At 36.2% G+C, this 15,466-nt stretch overlaps 1 protein-coding gene across 1 annotated transcript in view; it reads left to right on the top strand.

Moving 5' to 3' along the window:
• The first annotated feature begins 228 nt into the window (after positions 1-228).
• COL5A2 (collagen type V alpha 2 chain) overlaps positions 229-15,466 on the top strand; it is a 189,952-nt gene continuing 174,714 nt past the window's right edge. The window contains exon 1 of the mRNA XM_033400263.2: positions 229-409. The gene's annotated coding sequence lies outside the window, so the exon portion shown is untranslated. The remainder of the gene's footprint in view (positions 410-15,466) is intronic.

Genomic DNA, 15,466 nt, shown 5'->3' with positions numbered 1-15,466 from the left:
TTATTCTTTAGGAAAATGGTGCAAAGGGAACACAACTAGTGTTTTGCCAAATTTGAATACAGATTTCCTTGAGAGTCTGACTGTGATAATTAAGATGTGGTAAGAGATATTTAGGTTAAAATAATATTAGAGACTATTTTCAAGATAGGAGAGGTTTTTTTGTCATTTTGCTGCTGGTGCTTTTGGGTCCGTTTGTCATGAATATTTTTCTTCATTTTTAGCCTCCTCATGGACCACCCCTGATGTATCAGAAGTCCCTAAAAGCCCAGCCATCTGCTTCCTCATTGGTGTTATACCCAAGAACAGCCCAACAAGCTTCTGGATCCTAGAGTCGCTGTCATCACTGTTCATACATAACCACCTCTTCCTGATTCTCTTTGAAGATTGCTGAGGGTCAAGCTTGAACTTGGTATGTACAGTATACAGTGTTTTGATTCAGTTTGATTGACTGTCCTCCAAGATGGTTTTAATATTTATATCTCCATCGTTTCTCTGCATTGTACCAACACTGGTTATTAATATTTATAAAAGCCCCTGCCAATTTTATAATTGCAAAATGCTATAATTATTTTGATACGCATTGAGAATGATTCATTTTTCATTTACTTGTATTCTTTTGTGACATGCCTGATGGTGTCCTTTGTCTATTTTTCTGTTAAAACATTTTTATTGGTTTGTGAGTATTCTTAGCAAATTACGTATATTGACTCTTTGCCTTTCAAATAAGTTGCAGATATTTCCCCAGATTTCTTAAAATCTTTCTTACTTCCAGTTATGGTTTTGGGTATATAGATGTTTTTGATTTTTCAAGTTGAAAAAATTATGGTATTATGCTTAGAGTAACTCATGCTTCAAAGTTACATTTTCTTCCTTAAAAAAATTGATTCCCCTTTTATATTTTATCTTTCTCCTTCTTTATGCTTTATCTATCTCATCTAAATTGAAAGGACAACTGATTTCTGGGGACACTGCATGGTATGAGCTAAGCAGCTCACTATTTTTTTTAAATCATTAGTCAGGGAAGACAATGCCATTTATTTTTCTTGGTTGCATTTGATTTTTGACATGTGTTTTCTTATTAAGGGAGAAACTAGCTTGGGGGTTTTTGGAGGCTTGATCTTTGGTATTCTCAAAGCATTTTGGTTTAGGTTTTATCCTCAGTTCCCATACCTTCCCCCTTAAGAAGCCTGGCAGTCACTTTCTGAGATATTTCTTCCATCTTATTCCTTTTTTCTTCTAGCTTTCCCTGGTACAACCCTTCCCTGCCCTTACCTCTCATCTCCTTTAGTCCACTTTTATGTTATTTTCCTCAGAGGTTACACAACATGATAGGATTTTTTAAATGAAGATTTTATTGAAGTATAATGTACATATAGAAAAGTGTTATATCTTTTATGTACAATACACACAATAAATTTTCTCAGAGTGAACAGACCCATGTAGTCAGGAGCCAGATAAGTAAATGAAACCATTTAACAACCCAGAAAGCCCCTCTGTGCCAACATCCAACCCATCTCTTTTCTCCTTCTCCCTCAAGTTAACCATTATTTTGATTTAGAACACTATAGATTAATTTTCCCTGAGTTTGAACTTTACAGAAATAGAAATACAGAGTATGTACCAACAACATGATATTGACTTCTTTTGCTCAACGTTATGTTTGTAAGGTTTTCACTTAACTGCATATAATTATAGATCATTGATTCTCATTGCTGTATAATTATAACCATAAATTTATTTATCCATTCTGTTGTTGATACACATTTGGGTGGCTAATGGTTTTTGGCTATTAGGAATAAGTTCCAGTATGGCTGTTTTCATACATGTCTTTTGGTGAACACACACACACATACCTTCAGTACAACCTTATTAGCTTTTTCTAGATTTCTGGGCTTATTTCTGACCTGACTGCCTAGCTTGGTCTAGTATTCACAGAGACCCCACGAGTGAAGAGAATAATCTGAATTTGGAAAAACAGGAAGGGACTATAGATTAGGCAAGTGTAGTCCAGACTGGTTTTATACGTAAAATATTGTTCAAACATACCGTTTTGTTGCAGTCAATCTTGTGTGTGAAAGAGTCTGGATGAAGAAAAGACTTTAAATTTGGATAAGAAAGATGCCGTTTTAAAGATGGCTTTGTTTAGAAGTTCTTTTGGGGAAGGTTTCTTGTGTGCTAAGTCATTTGGAGAACTTTATTTTCTAATGAACACAAGATAGTAAGATATTATAGTACAGAACTGTCTCACAGGAGCACATTTTCACCTGGGATGACTTGGAGAAAACCCAGATATTTGTCCTTTTTGATTGAAATCTACAATTTATTTATCATAGTCCTTGAATGTTACCCATGAACTATTCTGACATACATCCTGGGAATACTTGTGCTGGGTGAGTGAGGATTTCTCAGGGCAGGAGACTAGAGCAACCTCATGTAAAGTAGCTCTCAGGACCAATGCTGACTTCCTCTGGTCCTGAGATCCGTTTTTCATATGCTCAGTGATGTTCTGCATTCAGCCTGAAGCAGAACTGTACTTTTGGAATTCTGGGAGGCTTTCTACTGGGCATCAGTGATTTCCTTTCCTAAACTACAAACACAACTGCCTCTTCTGAGGAGGAAAGCAGACAGATTTGCCTTGGCCAAAGTCCAGTGGCCCAGAGTCAAGCCCTTAAGTGCTTTTTCAAGTGCCCAGTCTAGGTTCTCTGAGGATTAGTCTGCTTGGTAGACTAAGAAGGAAATTACCCAATCATTTTTGTTCTGGCATTTATTAGTACGCAGATGTTTCTTTTGAGTTTGTAGGAGAACAACCTTGAATTGGCACTTTTCCTGGTTAGGAGGGTACAACTGGTAGAAGGTATGAAATATTCTTCATTTACCTAGAAGTATTAGAGGATATATTATGAAAAGTCATACTTAATAATATTTTTATCCATTAACTGTTCCTTATCTTTGCTATATAATAGTGTTTCTAACACTATTTCTAACTCTAGCAAAAGCTTGGAATTCACAGGTGTTTGTTCCAATGTTTCTTAGTATGTGGACCACACCTCCAGTCCTATTATTTACAAATCGCTGGGGAAGGGGCCTAAGAATTTCCATTTTTATCAGTCATCTCAGATGATTCTGATGTACACTAATGTTTGTGGACATCTGGCTCAAACCCTAAAGCATACTCAGTTGAATGTATTCTACTAGTTAGAATCCATTTGAGAGTAAGAGGAAATTTAAATGGCAACAAAATGAAGGTAATTTACATGGATCAACTGAAATAGTTAAGCATTATTTATGCTCAATTCTAGTAATACTCTAGGAATTTTCTTCCAAAGCCTCAAGGCCATAACTCAGAATGTACTGAGTGTGGTGTAAGTGTCTCATGAACATGTTCATATTTCAAAACTAAATGTCCTTTGAGTCTTGAATAAATCCACATTATAGAAAATTTTATTCTATAGACAATGAAGTTATAGTGGGCTTCCAGCATTATTAGTTTGCCAAATTCTAGTCCAACTTTATAATATTGCCATACACTATTTTTCACCCTTGCTGCCATAGAGGAGCAGATGGGGAGAGAAGAAGATGAAAAAAGTAAATGAATTTTTCTTAAGAACATGATCTATTAGAACGGGAAGCCCCTGTTTACAAGAGTCAAGAGCTGCTCCTGTCTAACTTTCATGTGCCTTCTTTTTTTCTTTACCTAATTGTAAGCTTATCTAATTACATTTCTTGAATAAATACCTTTTGATAAAGAGGTTGTAATGTTTGGATATAAGCTTCATACCAAATATGTACTTTCAGTGTTAATGTTAGCCTGACTATATCTTTTTCTCTTTAGCATTTCTTTCTTCACTCTCCCCTGCCCTTCCACCCCCCAGCAAAAGATAAGATCTTAATCATATTCTGATCAGCAAAACAGAAACAAAGTTTTATTACTAGCACATGATACTATTCTCTAGGTTTTACTCTATTAAAAAAAAAATTCAGAATAACTTCTTCATACTTTGCTCAGATATTTAAGATACACTTTAGATTGCAACAAAAACATGATCCTGAGTAGAGTTAAATCATTCACAAACAAGCTGAACTTCAAACGGGTATATGCTGTAATTTTCATAATGTGGGGTGTTTAAGGGTATGAGTATTACGTTATCATCTCCACGTTAATTTTTGTTAAGCTATAGTATGACAGCACTTGGCCTTTGCTAATTATGCAAATGTGAATTTAGGGACTTTATATTTTTAGTCACAATTCTATAAATTTCTATGGACTTAATCATTCATTCATTCAACAACTTATTTTAGAGCACCTCTTGTCGGTTAGCCACTCTTCTTTATACTGGGGATACAATGGTGACCAAAACTGACAGAAAGCACTGACGTCATAGAGCTTATGTTGTAGAGGGAGGAGACAGGCAATGAAAATAACAAATGTGAATAGTAAGTTAGAAAGAAATAAGTGCTATGGAGAAAGTGAGCAGGGTAAGAGAAGTGGGGAGGGCTGGGTGATGATCCTCATGATTATGATTGCACTTACCTACCCCAGAGCATCAGAAATAACATTGGTATGCCAAAATATTGTTTGCATTGGGTCTTTCACTTTATATACGATAGCTGCCAGTGGTTTATTTCCTAATTTATAACCAAGATTACTGGTTTGTTTCTAGAATCCCCTAAATTCAAGATCTTCCTAAAATATGTCCTTCTCTGAGAGTCTATTTGGAATGTGAGCGAAATTTGACTTAAAAAGGCAAATTGTCTCTTTGTACTGGCTACTGTGGGAGTGATTGGCATATTAAAACCCCTGTAGAAAATTAGTCCTTGTCTTTTTTCTTGAATGCACGGAATTAATGTTAAAGTTGTAAAGTTAAAGTACAGTTAACATAATTTTGAAAGAATAATTTTCAAACAAATTTGAGTTGTCTCACTAAGAAACTTTCTCACTAAGAAATTAAGTGACTTTGGAAAATGACTAAGCCTCTGGGAATCTTTACATACTTACAATGAGGAAGGAGAAAATTGGGCAACTAAAGTTATCTTTAAAGTCTTGTGATAAGATCTTAACACAACATGGAGTAAATGGCTCCAGTGGTGGTCACGGAGGTGATACCCTGATCTCCCTCGGGAAGTCTCCTTCGTCTTCCTCTTCGGGTTGGGTCTCAGCTGCAGAGAGTCTCCTCACCTTGGGTCATGTCCTTCTTGAGGCAGCCCACGACTAGTGACATCCAGGCAGAGTAAAGGTTTACCATTTCAGCCCTACGGGGGCCATTGTAACGGGCCACACTTGTTCTACCCAGAACTGGCCACGTAATTTGCGGGGCCAAGCACAAAAGGAAAATGTGGACCACTTTTTTCAAAATTTACTAAGAATTTCATGAAGATGACGGCAGAGTAAGGAACCAAGTGCGGGATGCTTCTGCGAGTGGGGCCATCTGCGCACGTGCAGAACGCAGGCTTTCCCCTGCCCCCAAGTCGACCCTGGCTCCACAGCCCCGCGTGTTCCAGGCCCAGGAACATGGGGCTTACGTTGCAGTTCAACCTGGATTCCAAGCCCATTCTTGTGCTTGCTAGTTGTGTAACCAAGCAAGTTGCTTACTTTTTCTAAATCTCAAATACTTTATAATAAAAACTTTAAACTACGTACTTTTCAGATTCACTTATAGCTCTAAATACCATGACATGAGCAACTCTGCTGTCATTCAGTTTTATCTAAGTTATATCCAAATGTTTTACAGTAATTTCCACTTTCCTACCTAAGTCATCATGAATGTGATTATTCATCCATTTCGTTTTTGTCCTTACACAGGGGTACTTCCAGATTCTGTGGGTCCTGAAACTTATTCAATTTGAGAGGTCTTGTATAAGAAAAAGACTATGAAATCAAAAATACAAATTTGGTATGTGTGTTAGTATTTACTTAGAATGAAAGAAGTAATAAATTTAAATATAAAAACCTGACAAATGCCATAAATATAGAAATTTTTTTTCAACCCAGTTTTAACCAATCTTTTTAAAGTTAATGTTTTTGGCTTCTACTAGCATACTTTTTTCATGTTATATTTGAATTTTGGTATGATCAATAATTATGAAAAATATACACAACTAACCTAAAATTAAGGCATAAAGAAGAGCAATTTAAGTGCATTTTTAAATGGCTGCACTTTCATATTGAGCTTTGCATTTGCACTTTATATGCTGACTGATGCATATGTGCACGGTAGTGTTGTTATTGGAATACTAGCTTTTTCAAGCAATTTTGCTGCATTGGTGGAATTTTGCATTTTGTTTGCTCTGAAAGCACCAGACTGTCAGAATAAGATAAAACAGATATGCTAAAATATAATCCAATACACTGATATGCATAAAGCAAGCATTTTCACACCCTGAAGTACTTCCTGTTTTCACTACTGTTACAAATTGTATTCTATAAGTAGAGGTAACTGACAATTCTATTTAATGTGCTTCCCACCGAAAAACAAAAAGAATGTATGGTTTATTTACAATTGTGTGCACTGTCTCATCAAACATGACTGACAGAAGAGAACTTCTATCAATATATATTTTGACTAAGCATCAGTGAGAACCTAATGCTCCCATTCAGTTGCACACAGCTGATGACTGGAAGAATTTTCCACAGACTAGTTTCCGGTTTCATACATTTCAAATCTTGTATTTTCTCCACTACCTATATATTTTCATTACAAGGCACATTGGATATGTTCATGTTAATAAATAAATTTTAGTCTTGAACCTTTGTGTTATGATGCTGGATCAAGTCAGCGCTCTGGGCAGGTGTATTTCTGGAAGCTATCCCTACGCTAGGCCTGCTAGCAGTATCTTAACTATATGTGGAATGGACTGTGAACCACATAAATATACCACACCAAATCAAAAATAAATGTATCCCCAACTCAGCTTCTTAGTTGGATCCCCAAAATGCCTGTGGCCTCTCCAACACTACTGGACCATGAGGGAAAGTGTGACAAAGAGGAATTCAGATGGAAAGTGACCTTAATTGATTACAGTTAAAATAGCTTATCTTTGTAGATTTTACAAAAATATGATTATGTGCACAAATTGCTAGGGCACATCCTAGAGTTCAGGAGGGTAAATCTACTCAGCTCTTACACTGATTACCAACATGGTCCTCTTTAAGGAATTCCTGATTTCCAGTATTGGTGTATTTGTGGGACAACAGGATGCTGATGCCATTCTTATTTCAGGAAGTAAATAAATGCAAAGACTGTATGGAGCTGTTCAATATCATTTGTAATTAATGAATCTTCATTCTTAAATAACAGGTGTTAATTTTTTTTTAAGAATTATTTTATTATATCAAGCAGGTCCAATGCAGTATTGTCACATAGATGCTTGCTGTCAGTTTCCCCCCTCTCTTCTTTTTTACACTCTTTCAAGGTAAATTTCATCTATTTCTTCATGTTGGTCCTCATTGATCAGTGAAATATCCATGTGTCTGCCCATGCCTTTCCCTCCAGCTAATTTAGATTTCATTAGATCCATTCAATAGTAATAAAAATGTACATTTTCCAGTATACACAATGTATCAGAGACAATGCTAAGGTCCCAGAGTATTACTGAATTTATTTAATCCTTAATAACACTCTGAAGTATTATTACTGTTTTCCCTATTTGAAGAAAGGGAGACAGAGAAAGCCTAGATAATTTACCCAAGTTTACGCAGCTAGTAAGTGTTCAGAATTAGAATTTAGAGCTGCATGACTCCAGATTTGTGATCTTAACATATTATACCATATTATTTGTTTAGAATCCAACTATCTGCTCTTTAATGTGACTACTTTTGATCTGATTAATTTATCCTAGTGACATGTACAGTATAATCTTTACTGTAGCAAAGTGTAACTATAATCACATTATAGCTTTTTGTTGTGTTGTTTACATACTAGATCTTGAGATCCCAAGGCAGCAGGTATTTAGTTTTCTCATCTTTGAATTCTCATCCCCTAACTCCTAGAGAAAAGAATACTGAATGAATGAATGAGTTAGTTAATTGTTGAATGAATCTAACAGTAGCCAGTAGAGATTAGTGGCTTGATCCAAAAGGGTCACATTGTCTATAGAGAATTTTACAAAATGAGCTACTGAAACTTGGTCGGCTTTATATTATCAGCCTCCACTGGCAATTCTAAACAATGTCAATGACAAAATAAACCGCTCCACCTGGAGGGATCACTCTCGCTGTGCCACCTCCTCCTCTAAGCAGTTGATCTCAAGTCGGGTTGCTGGAGTTTTCAGTGATTACTTGCTGGCAGTTGTTTGGGGATTGTCTTGTTGGTCAAGTCCTCTTGGCCTCCCTTGATTTTCTCTTGCACAGCTTCCCATCTCTTGCAGGTTTGAGGCTGTTGGTGGTTTGTTCCCACACATTTGTATATTGCCATCTAGTTTTGTTGTAAATGTTGTCCATGGGTTTTTGGTTTTACTCTCTAGCTCTTCTGTCCATTCTTATATAGGTTTTCTGGAATATCCAAAAACTCTGCTGTCTCTACTTCTGTCATCTTCCCCGAATCCCCCTGGGTATTTTCATTTTTAATCTTTGTTGATATGAAATGTGAGAATGGTTCCTCATTGTTTTTAACTTTTTATTACTTGATTTTTAGTAAGCCTGATAATTATTTTATTATGTATGTATTTATTATTGGCCATTTGTATTTTTTCTTTTCTATATGTACTGTTTGTAGTTTTGCTATTTTTCTATTGCAGTCTTTGCCTTTTTCTTAATATGTAAGAACTCTTCTTAAGATATAAATCTTAATTCTTGTCTATCACATAACAATAATAATAATTTTTAACAGTGTGGCATTTATCATCTAAATTTATTTTTACATAATATAGTTTTAAGTGAATAAATTTCTCAATTTTTTTCTATGTTGTTTTTGGTTATATTTAGAGAGACCCATTAACACAACATTGTAAATTAACTATACTTCAATAAAAAAAAAAAACTGGAGAGACCCACCCACTGGTTGGTAAAGAGCTTGGTAAGTTTTACTGATGAACAATATTTAATTAGTGTCAATTTAGGGTGAAAAACAATGAAATCTTAGAAAGTAGTACATTTTCTTAATGGGAAATGGCCCCAAACAGTGTTATTCCTATTCATAGATGATTTCTACATGTTCTGATCTATTAAACAAAAAATAACTAAGGTTTTTGCAGTGCCTCATTATTTAAAGATTCCTTTCACTTATATAATTTGAGCCTCACAATAATTCACATTCTTAGAAAAATAACTGCCTAAAGTCAGCAGCAATGGATTTCTTTTCCAAGTGAATTCTGCCTAATTATAAATCTCTCTTGTTGTTAAGGGATCTGAAGGTCAGTATTAGCAACTAGAGTAAAAAAAGAGTCAGGGACAAATTAGTTAGCAGACATTTGCCAGGAAATGGATTGTTTGCAGATTACTTGGCAAATCCCTGTAAACAAGCAAATCTGCCCCCCACCCCTTTACTCTGCTTGCTCTGCTTTACTCTGCTTGCTCTTTTCCTGCTTGCTCTGTTCCAAAGAAGCAAATGTTTAGACACATTTGAACCATCAAAACTAGCAGTTTCTACTAATCTGTACAAAATAAGTTATAAAGACCAGATGATATTTAAATATTACCCATTTTTTCTATAGCTAACAAGATCTTTATATTTTAAAAGTATTAAAGAAGATCACCCTTTTATAGGGTTTTTTCTGTTTGGTATTAAGTTAAAAGTTTAAGAAAACTGTAAAGCACTTTTATGAGATTTGGACAGTTATTTCTTGAATAGAATTTTTTTTTTTTTTTTAATGTCTCTAAGTCAAAGTTCCTATGATGCTGCAATTCTGGTGAGTCAGAAACAAACCATATTTGGACTTTCAATTTTCTCCTTTCCTGGCTTCCTCTATCTTTTTTTTTCAAGCTCAACAAATGTAAAATATTTTAATCAAGTGAAAACAGACGAAATGTGACTCATTCTACTTCATTCTACTCGGCTAGGGATTGGCTTGCTGATGTCATCCCATTCTCTGCTGCCAAATCATTCTAAGGCAAAAAATCAACCAAGGGGATCCTGCATTTCAGTGTAGGAACTAAAGCATTGTTTTAAACTCTCTTTATCTCCCCTTTTCCTCTTTTTTTGTTTCCTTTTAAAAAACCTCTTGAATAATTTCATACTTTGCTTGTGTGTCATACCACATATATTTCCTTTCATCCCCTGTGTCTCCATTCCACTGCTTAATATATATTTCTTCTGAAAACTGTTTGCTATGCTTTATGTAGGAAAAAGAGCCATAAGATTTATACTTAGCAGCTTGAAAACTCTGCTCACTCTCTTTCTATAGCCTCCCTTTCAGGGCTGGCATTACTCTCTGCTTTTATGACTTTATCTAACATCTTTATTCTAAGAGCTCTGAAAGCTTTACCTTTTTACGAACCATTTTAAAGGACCTGACTCAAATTCAGCTTTCAGCTGACAGCACTCCTCAGATGTCCCACAAACATCTTTAACTCAAAACATTCAGAATATTCAAAACTGAATTAATTATTCCTACTGGGCACCCAAACCTGATTTTTAAAACAATTTTTCATTGTTAATATTAATAGCTTCATCATTCACCTACTCACCAAAACTATGTCGCTGAAGTATTTTTTAAACTCTTCCCTCTCCATGATCCTTCCTATTGAATAAGTGTTCAAATACTATTGCTTTTTTTCTCAGAAATAACTCAAGAATTCAGTCCCTTTTTAATTGTTAAAAGGAAGGACTTTGGAACCAGGTTTAAATCCTGTCTCCACCACTACTATCTGTGTGACCTAGCCTGTTAGTTAAAACCTCTCTGGGCCCCAGTTTTCTGTCTATGAAGAGGAAATAAGTGTAGTACCTATATCATAGGGATTATGGATTTAGAACTGTACTTGGTATATTGTAAAGTACTCCATAAATATTAGTTATTATTATTTTCATCATTATCATCTTCATAGCTTCAGTCACTTTTATCTCTTGTCTAGAGTATTGAAATGGTCTTTTTAAAAAATTAATTAAGTTTTGGCTGCATTGGGTCTTTGTTGCTACGCACGGGCTTTCTCTGGTTGCAGTGAGTGGGGGCTACTCTTCGTTGAGGTGTGTGGGCTTCTCACTGCGGTGGCTTCTCTTGTTGCGGAGCACGGGCTCTAGGTGCACGGGCTTCAGTAGTTGTGGCGCACAGGCTCAGTAGTTGTGCCCATGTCCCCTGCATTGGCAGGCGGATTCTTAACCACTGTGCTACCAGGAAAGTCCTGAAATGGTCTTTTTAAGTAGCCTTCTAACTCCAGTTCTTACCACTCAATTTCCTAATCTGAGTAAAGTGTTTATGTAGGTGAGGGTCCAGTCAGAACAACAGAAGTTATACTAAGTGTGTCAACATTGAGAATTGAAAAGGTATTGAATAATATTTATTAGAGGACTAAAAAAAAAAAAGAAGTAACCAGAGGAATAACTGCAGAAGCTGCTACCACTCCTAAGGCTGAGGGAAGAGAGGCATGAGGCTGGGGTTTTCAGAAACTGGATGAATAAAGGAAAGGCCCTGTGAAAGGGACTCAGACTTGGGGGAAAGGGCACTACCTGGAAGGTACTGGTACCGCCAAGGGGCCTCATGAGGAAGGTTTGGGAGAGCCAAAAGAAGCCCGAGTGCCATGGTAGAGTGACTGACAAAATCATGAAGCAACGAGAAAGGAGACAGTCCCTTGTCCCTTTTCCCAGTCTTCTAGTTTCCCTCTACAGTCCCCTGTTGACAGAATCTAACAGAACCAGCTGGCAAAAGAGAGTTATTTGCATAGTTCCAGCACTAGCATCCCAGGAGAGAGTATAGAAGGATGTGTTGGAGATGAGAGTCAGTAACTTAATAACCAATACTGTATGCTTTCTGAAATACAGACAATCTGTCCTCCTCAATTTGAAAACGTTCAGTGGCTCCTCGTTGCCTAGAGTTTTAGACTCCTCACTCTCTGGTCAAAATCTACTTTTTCAGCTTGTTTCTCAATCCTCCCTTTCTTCCCTTATTACTATCCCCACCCCACCTCCTAACTTCCGGCTGCATCTTCACCATGCCCTTTACTGTGCAGTCCTTGATTCATTCTCCTGAAACATTTAATACTTCCATTGTCTTAGTCTGTTGCCTCATCTGACTTTTCTTATATTTTGACAAAATTGTGTCCATCCTTTAAGAGTCAACTCTTCCATTAAACTGAGTTCCAGACAAAATTATTGACCCATTCCTCGGTACTTCCATAGATTATCTGTTCATTCATTCAAATCAAGTGTGTATTGACTCCATATTATGTTATAGACATTGTGCAAAGCATCGTACATACAATGATGAACCAAATGCTCTTGGTATTTGCTACATGGAGTTTCCTGAGGAAATGATTTTTGAGCTGGGATTGGAGGGAACTGGGATTGAGACATCTAAGAGAATTGAGAGGACTGTTGTATAACTGAGTGTGGAGGGTAGAAGTAAGGGCTAACTGGAAAAGTACATTGACACTCTATAGCATACACATTCTAATCACAGTCCTAGGAAGAGAGGAGAGGAAAGAGAAAAAGACAATGGCTAAGTTTTTAATAACTTCAACACTTAAAGGCTAAGTCAAGCAGAATGAGTAATCAGAGAGGCAGGATTAAAAACAGAAGCAGTGAGAAAAACATTTCAAAAAGATGGAGTAGCTAAAGTGTTGAATGCTGCTGAGGTTTAGTAAGATGAGCATGCAGACTTTTGCACTGGACTTAATGACCTCATAGTGATCATAGCAGATCTTTTTCAGTGGAGCAATGGCACCAGCACATAGAATAGAGTGAAGAATGAGGGAATGAAAACGGAGACAGCTAATGTAAAAAACTTGTTAAGAGGAATTTGACTTAAAGAAGAAAGACCCAGGGCACTTATTTTGTTGTATTATTTTCCAGCTTTTCTAACCAGTACAGTGTGTACTTCCTGCAGGCAACTTCTATAAACTTAGCACTTAGACCAGAAACTGGCACCTACTAGATGCTTGTTAAGGAGTTGAATGACTGATGAAGATTATTAAAGGGAGTTAATTAAACTGTAGAATAACAGAGTGTCTTAGTCTGTTTGGGCTGTTATTGCAAAATACCACAGACTAGGAGCTTATAAACAACAGAAATTTATTTCTCACAGTTTTGGAGGCTGGAAATCTGAGATCAGTTTGCCTGCATGGTCACCGTCTGGTGAAGGCCCCCTGCTGGGTCACAGACTTCTTGTTGTATCCTCACAAGGTAGCAAGGGGCTAGGGATTTCGCTGGGGCCTCTTATAAGGGACTCATTTCATTCATGAGGGCTCCACCCTCATTACTTAAGCACCTCCTGAGAGCCCCACCTACAAATACCATCACATTTAGGGGTTAGGATTTCAACATATGAATTTGGGGTGGTTATGCACATTCAGATCATAGCACAGAGCAAGCTTTTTGTGGCTTAGGTTTAATAGAATAGAAGCTAAAATGTTTGTTAATTTTTTTCCCTGAGTTATTTTTGGCCTAATTTTGAAGATATGTTTCAATGATTCAAAAACATCTTGCATATTAAAAGGTAAAAATAGAAGTTAGAGGAATTGATTAGAAAATAAAGCCAATTTTTTGAAAATAGCACAGTGCAATAAACTTCACAACTCTAATCCACATTCCTGTTAAGTTTGAAAAGTCATAGGTGTACCCTAGTTTAATTCCAATTTAACATATGCAAGAAGAAAACTAAGCTTTGTTTGATCTGCAGTGGTATTACTAGTTTCTTTCAACATATATTCTCCAATGTTATAGGAGCAAGTATCTCAATTTTTGTCTTTATTTTGCATAAAATCCAAGTTTATGTTTACAAAATCACTTTTGCTAATTTTAAAAGTATAAATTTGAATTATGTGTAAAAAATATCTGCAATATTACAAGTCAACGGATTTTAATTTAGGCTTCCAAGTTTAATATCTCCTAGATGTTTTTATTGAATTGTTGCTCACAATACAATTGAAAACAAATTATCAGAGGACTTTGGGCCCAATTCTACACAAAATTTTCAAATATGTGATATTGTTATTAAAACCTTTCAGCGTCACCTTTCATAGCCTTGTCATCCCCTGTGGCTCTTCTTCCCTTCTCTGCTTCCCAGTCTTAAGCAACTTCCACAAAATTTTGTACTCCTTTGTTGAACTAACTCCCCTGAAGCTCCTTTCAGCATTTGCCTCAAGATTGGATACTCTTGCTCTTGCCATCTGCTTGTCTTATAATCACGTCCCTGGCCTTGACATATTTCTACCACTTGCCCTTCTTATGGAGTTCACCAATGAGCCTGAACTCACTCGAACCAGTTCTTTCTCTATTAATTTCCTATTATTGGTGTCATGTCAGGGGCTCATTATCTCTACACACCTTCTGTTATCCCTCCTCCGTGCCCTACTCAGTTCCTCTACTCCCAGGCTGTGATGTGACATACACACCTAGTAATCATTGGAAAAGTTTATTGGAGACTGAAGAGCTGCTAAGAGTAGTTTGTTTGGGGAAGAAAGGGAGTAATTGCTCTTTAAACAATTCATTTTGGGCAACTAGAATTTTGGTGGGATAATATGAAATTGGTGCTATATTATTACTTAAAATCTCCACCAATTTTGTAATAAATGTGATATCCTGATTCTAGTGTACTACACAAACTTGTAATTCACCAAAAAATGTTTATTACTTTTGCTAGCTAATGAATTATAGATCCCTTTTTAAACCTAGAGATCTTCTAGGAATTGTAAGAAATTAAAATATGAGTATAGACAACCAACAATTATTGACATCTACTATTGGCCAGATGTCTTACATGCAGTTATTTTACTAATCTTCATAATTATTTCACTATTTAGGGAGCATTATCTCCATATTATACACAAGGGAAGAGTGTCTCTATGAGACACAGGTAGCAAATATGGCATGAACACAGGTATCTAAGCCAAGGTCAACTGCAAACTGTGCTGTTTCTGAACATTAACATTCAGTTCAATTATTTTAGTAGGATCTAAATGTGGCCTATTGTCTCATTTAGAGACGTAATTTCCCATTGTAATTAAGAACACGGCATTTGGAATTAGATTTCCCGGGTTCTATCCCTTTTCTTCTACTCACCAGCACTGAGGCTCTGAGTACATCACTTAACATACCCAAGACTCAATTTTGTTATCTCTAGGTTAGGGATGGTAATGGTAAAAATGATAATAGTTCCTTTCTTCCAGGATTGTCTGTGCTAAATGAGATAATCCGTGTAAAGCAGTTAGCATGGTGACTGGTATAGAGTAAACATAAAGTAATAGTTCTTTTCTTAGTTTGGACATTTTGGCTTTTTTTTTAAAAAAAATAGCTTTCTTCCCATTTGGCTAATAAAATAGGAAGCCAAAAAACCTATGTGTTTGAGGCAAGAGTTTCCATATTCCTTTGAGGAGGAATTG

This window comes from Orcinus orca, chromosome 7 (genome assembly GCF_937001465.1).
Source record: "Orcinus orca chromosome 7, mOrcOrc1.1, whole genome shotgun sequence".
In the NCBI taxonomy this organism is placed as follows: Eukaryota; Metazoa; Chordata; class Mammalia; order Artiodactyla; family Delphinidae; genus Orcinus; species Orcinus orca.
Note: the sequence above shows the minus strand (reverse complement) of the source record. Positions and strands in the feature narration are given on the sequence as shown.